The sequence below is a fragment of the Galeopterus variegatus genome, unplaced genomic scaffold, assembly GCF_000696425.1.
Source record: "Galeopterus variegatus unplaced genomic scaffold, G_variegatus-3.0.2 Scaffold4462, whole genome shotgun sequence".
Lineage (NCBI taxonomy): Eukaryota > Metazoa > Chordata > Mammalia > Dermoptera > Cynocephalidae > Galeopterus > Galeopterus variegatus.
The window spans coordinates 167,736-173,531 of record NW_007730573.1 but is presented as its reverse complement, the minus strand read 5'-3'; the positions used below and the strand labels follow the sequence as shown (position 1 = coordinate 173,531).

At 43.6% G+C, this 5,796-nt stretch overlaps 1 protein-coding gene across 1 annotated transcript in view; it reads left to right on the top strand.

Annotated features, from left to right (window-relative positions):
- The first annotated feature begins 404 nt into the window (after window positions 1-404).
- The window catches only part of LOC103603119 (oxysterol-binding protein-related protein 1-like), a 141,325-nt gene continuing 135,933 nt past the window's right edge, over window positions 405-5,796 (top strand). Inside the window, exon 1 of the mRNA XM_008587593.1 lies at window positions 405-580. The gene's annotated coding sequence lies outside the window, so the exon portion shown is untranslated. The remainder of the gene's footprint in view (window positions 581-5,796) is intronic.

Genomic DNA, 5,796 nt, shown 5'->3' with positions numbered 1-5,796 from the left:
TGCCAATTAAGTTCCCATGGGTCAAGTCGCAACCAAAGCAAACAAGAAAATAAAATCTGGCCAGCTGGGTGATGTATTTGTTTAACAAAAGATTTCCAGAGTATTAACCCGATATTTACATTTTGCTTGGCTCTGAGGGCTTCCTCTCCCGGACAGTGGAAGACCTTGGGTGTCCCGCGGGTAGAGCCCGCCCCATCTGGGTGTGGTGGGCGCAGCGCGACAACTTTGCCCCTTCCGGTAGCCACTGGCAAAGCCAGGAATCTGTGTGGCGGGTCCAGGCCGGAGTGGAGGGGGCGGGGGCGCGGGCGGGGCGTGCCGGGGGCGGGGTCCCACGCGCCGGTCACGTGTCAGGCCCGGGCCCAACAATCCGGGCGGGTGCGCGCGCTCCAGAGTAGGAGCGGCGCCATCGTGCTCTGCCCGGTTCCCGCGCCGGGACCGCCGAGTACGTTGTTCTGCCCGGCGCTCTGGGCTTGCGAGCCAGAGTCGGGTGGGCGGCTTCATCAACGTGGGGCGGGCCGACCGGAAGCCTGCGGTTGTGGCCCCCGCCTCGGGAGCTCTGGGAGCTCGGGTGACCGCGTAGGTCAGTTTCTCGCGGTCATCCCCGCGCGGAGTCCGACGCCGGTACCCGTGTGAGCCGGTTCCTGCCGCCTGGTGCTCGGGGAGGTCTGTCTGCGCCTGGTGGGGGTTGGGTGCTCGTCTCCCCAGCGTCTCCAGGGATGGTCAGGGTCGTGGCGCGGCGATGCTGGGCTCGCAGCCGGAGCTGGCTGCTCCAGCGCTGCAGGAAGTTAGTTAAAAGTAACAAGTTAATGGCATTTGTTGCATTTCCACTCGGGGTGCTGCGACTTCGTGCTGGTGCCACCTGCATTACTTACCAAGTCTGCAGCGGCGTGCTTTCGGTGCTTTCGAGTGTGCATCGTAGTTTTTAGTCTCCTAACAAGAGGAGGATTGATTCACAGTGGAAGTCACGCGTTGTTCATGTGACCGTTCTCACAGTGTACCGCGTGGTCGGTTCACCAAGCGTGAAAGAATATCGAAGTGGATTCAGAAACAGTATGATAGATGCAGCTGCACAATAGGAACATGACTTATTCACTTACCCCGTGGCCCTAATGATTGGCAGGAGGCGTTGACAAGATTATCCTGGTATGGTTAATATCAGTTTTCAGTTTTTTAGTCAGACAGTGTTGTGAAATTGGACTGTTGGTAGTGTGATATTAAGGTAACTTATACAGGCTGCTCGAATGTTGCAAATGTGGCTATTAGGCTTTTGCGGATAGTTGGTAATGTAATTAAATCAGCTTTAAAATCAGTGATGTGTTTTCCCTGAAAACTTCACTCTTTGCAGTGTAGTAGATGTATTTTGGATATAGTTGGGAACATCCTCATATTTGGAAAGTACTTTGATTTGTTTTGAGGGCTAGCAGTGTTCAAGTTCTAACCCTGATACGAATTTTTTTGAAGCAGTGTGGTAGGTATAAATTCCGAATTCCCCAGCTGAAAGTGTAAAGATCCCTCTGTTACAGAATAGTTACAAACTCCTCCCTCTTATCCCCTAAATCTAAACTACTAGGTGGGCTCTATCTACAATTTATAGAATTGTATAAGTTGTATAAATTTATAGTAAAAATAGAGAAGACTGTCAGTAACATTCCTTTTGAATTCTATTATCTTTTTAATTTCTCCCAAGCAGAGGAACTCTCCTGCAGCATTGAGCAACTGCTATTCAAAATAGGACTTAATTGCCATAAATTGTGTAATCTGAAGCACTTGTATCTCAGTCTAGGTTATTTATCAGATGACATTTACCAGATATCTCATTGTAAATCAGCAGAAATTTGTGATGGGTGGCTAATCCTTGTCTCCAGAGGCTGCTCACTTTTGCAGGTATTATTTAAGCGGTCCTTAAACTTGTTATTCAGAACAGCCAGGCATTACTTCTATGAAAATAGTCCTCCGTTAAAACAAAGGGAAATGACACTGTTTTAGAACCATCAGCTGGGTAGAATACAGCCAGTCTCTTTTGAGTGATAACATAGTGCAGTGTCTATTAAATACGTTAAAAATATTCTTGTGGCTTTATTTTACTTAGAGATACATCTGTATATTTGATCATATTAACTTTTATTTTATTTTATTTTTTTATTTTTTTATTTTTTTGTCTTTTTCCATGTCCGGCAACGGATTGCAACCCTCAGTGTCGCCCCCGTACCGGACCGGGACCGGCAACGGGATCGCAACCCTCGGTGTTGCTCCCGCGCCTCGCTCAGCCAGTGAGCGGGAACCGGTCTGTATGTGGGATCCGAACCCTCGGGCGGGAGCGCCGCCGCGCTTCCCAAGCGACGCACTATCCAGTGCGCCACCGGGCCGGCCCCGATATTAACTTTTAAGTTGGACTTCTGCTGTGGCAATTTCTTCCTCTTGACTCTACTAGAAGCTGAGCTTTTATACAGTATATGTGTTCACTGAGGAAAGTAGTCAGTAGAAAGCAGAAATCAGCTTAACTAATAACCTGCAGGGGACAGAGGAGTATGATAGCAAGTGCACATGAGGAATTTAAAATGGCTGGGAACCTTGTCAGTTCTTTCAAGCTGGGTACAGTGGCAATCACAACTTTATTGATGACCTAGTAAATTCATTGCAGTTCTAGAAAGAGGGCAGGTTTTAGTAGGGTAGGCACCAGTTTATACCAACATTCATTGATGAAGTTTCAGAAGACATACTGGCATGCACTCTTGTCGGGAAAATGAAATGGATAAATGGTCAGAGTACCTCAGATATTCAGAATCTTGCTGAGCATTTGATGTAAATGATAACTGCATGTGTGCCCAGGTGTTCCTTGGCTATGTCTGTGGATGCCCGTGGGCACCCAGGTGTTCTTGGGTTGTCCGACTTAAATATAAAGGACAAACGGCTCTGATCCACAGTGCCCCCCGCCCCCGGGACGCCTCTGGCGGGGGTGGGGGGGTGGGGCACAGGGAGCCTGCTACTGCTGCTAAAGGCTGTTGCTACAAGCTTTTGCTGCCAGGGTCCCCGGGATGCTCTGAGAGGCCACTGCCACTGCTCCTGCTGCTGGAGGCTGCTATAAGCAGCTGCTGCCACTGCTGAGGACTGAACTCGCTTTGTAATGAACCTTTCAACTCTGCCAACAGCTCCTGGGATCTTCCCTAATTACCTAGCTCACAACCTGCATGTTAGGGGTCTGTGACCCAGCCTGGCACGTGGCACGTGAAGGGTCTCGTGACCCAGCCTGGCACATGAGGGATCTGTGACCCAGTCTGTGCAACGGGTTTGAAGGGTCAGAGCCCTAGCCTGACAACTCTGTACAGTATATATTTGTGATGATATATGGTGTCATATAATATCTTATGTGACGTTCTTGATTCCTGGAAATGTTGAGTTTTTCCTCATTCAGTGACCTCTTCCACCAATACTGTATTGACACTATCAGTGTTAAGGTGCTATTTGAGGTTGGCAAGTGTAAGAAATAATTTTAATGTCATTAGTAAGAGGATATAGTAGGTCACTCGCTTGGTCTGAGTTTTCATTCATCAGCCTGAAAGTAGGAAATTACTATAGTGAAAACAGTCCTTAACTGTACATTTTCCTATCATGTGACAATGGAAAGTAACCACATGTTTTTATTTTGTGTTTAAGATTTCCTTTTAAAGAGAAACTTCTATGATTCATAACTGGCCAATATTATTATACATGAGTTTAATTCAGTTTGAAAGATAATTTTCAAATGTGAAATAATGGAAATAGGAACATTTTAAATGTGTTGTATCTAAAATTTAAGGAATTTTATCATTGAAAGGTAAGTTCAATCAACCTCCTGTTAGTATTTTTTATTAATAAAATTTGATTTATCTAGTTTGTGGACTTCTCTTCCCTTTGCTTCTAAGTACTCACCCTGTTTTAAAAAGGTAGTTAACAGTTTTCAGACCCTATCAAGCTGAAAATTCAAATCAGGTGCATTTAAAAGTGAGTTCTTGATTGTTGAAGCAGACAAAATTATAGCACCTGAAGTTAATTTAAACAGTTTCATAACACAAAGCCATGGAGCTTATTTAATTTTTACCAGTTCTAACAAACATTAAAGTTTCCAACTGAATATAGAATGATAAATACCCAGTGAGTAGCATTGGTCTTTTATCATTTCTATATGGCATCAAAGTCAGTGTGGGTACAAAATATGAATGAGAAGGTAGTGTAAATATGTCAAATATAAAGTGAATAATAATTTGGTGTAAACATTTTACGGTGATTTCAGTGGTTTACAAATTGTAGTATGACGTATTTCAATTACAGCCAGTTCTCTATCATTTCTCATCCAGAAGAGTGATGTTCTTTATCAGGACACAAAGACTTACTGAGGAAGTTAGAAAAAAAGTTTTATTGAATTAAAAATCAAGTGGTTTTAATTTTGTTTTATAACTTAAAATGACACAGGTGAGTGCTTTCTAAAATAGACTGTATAATTTTCTGTTGCATTCCTTAAATTGCCATGTTTTGGATATCTCTTTTCAGTTAATAAATCTGCTTACAATGAGGGGATGAAACTGTAATTCAGATTCAGCTTTCTCATTATTTGCATAGGAACAGTAACTAGAATCAGTAGTCTTTAATTTTAGAGGATGTTGAAGCAAAACACGTCAGTCTGTATCTGTAAGGAAATTTTATTTTATTCCTTTTAGAAAATTAATTCATAATTTATTATTAGTGACCTTGGCATAAGGAAATTTTAAGGAGGCATTTATTAGGTTTGCAAACCAGGGCAGACTACCCCTCAAGGAAGGGAAAGTCTGCCCATTCGTGGTTAAAAGCAAGAGGTTTTGGGGCTGGCACATTAGCTCGGTTAAAGCACTGGTGTTGTAACACAAAGGTACAAGGGTTCGGATCCCTGTACTGACCGACCAGCCACCAAAAAAAAAAAAAAAAAGGGCAGGAGGTTATGATAAAAGTATAGGAAAGTATAAGTAGTAAACAAGACTCCAAATATTGTTTTAAAACATAATAAGTGACTACATTTTTGATCAGGACAATTTTGATCTATAGAACAAAGTTGTTTTTATGGTACCCAGTCAAATGATTACACCTATCTTTGTCTAAACAGTGGGTTTCCTGAGGTCAGTAAATTTAAGTAAAAGGTCAGTTTCTTAGGCCCTGAGGAACAATTTAAAGTTCGGGTATGGAGTTACTTCAGTTCTTTCTTCAGTTCTCCTTTCGGGTCTCTTTTCAAGGATGAATTGAATTTTGTGAAATATATAGCATTATTTCACCCCATGATTAGAAGATCTAGATTCTGTTGTGGCCCTACTATCATATACTTGGCATGTAACTTTACCTTTGTGCTTTTCAGTTTCTTCAACTCTAAAATCAGAGTGTTACGTTAAATATGAATCTGTGTACCAATGTTGTATTTCTAAAGCAAGCAAAAAAATGTGTTTAATTGCATTATCACAAATGTCACAGTTTATATATATATATATATATACACGTGTGTGTGTGTGTGTATATATATATGTACACATAGGTATATGATTGCATCAGAGACCCTATTGACTGTTTGCTAGGAACTAATAAGATTTAGAGGGGCCGGCCCGGTGGCGCACTGGATAGTGCGCCGCTTGGGAAGCGCGGCGGCGCTCCCGCCCGAGGGTTCGGATCCCACATACAGACCGGTTCCCGCTCACTGGCTGAGCGAGGCGCGGGAGCGACGCCGAGGGTTGCAGTCCCGTTGCCGGTCCCCGGTCCAGTGCGGGGGCAACACTGAGGGTTGCGATCCGTTGCCGGACA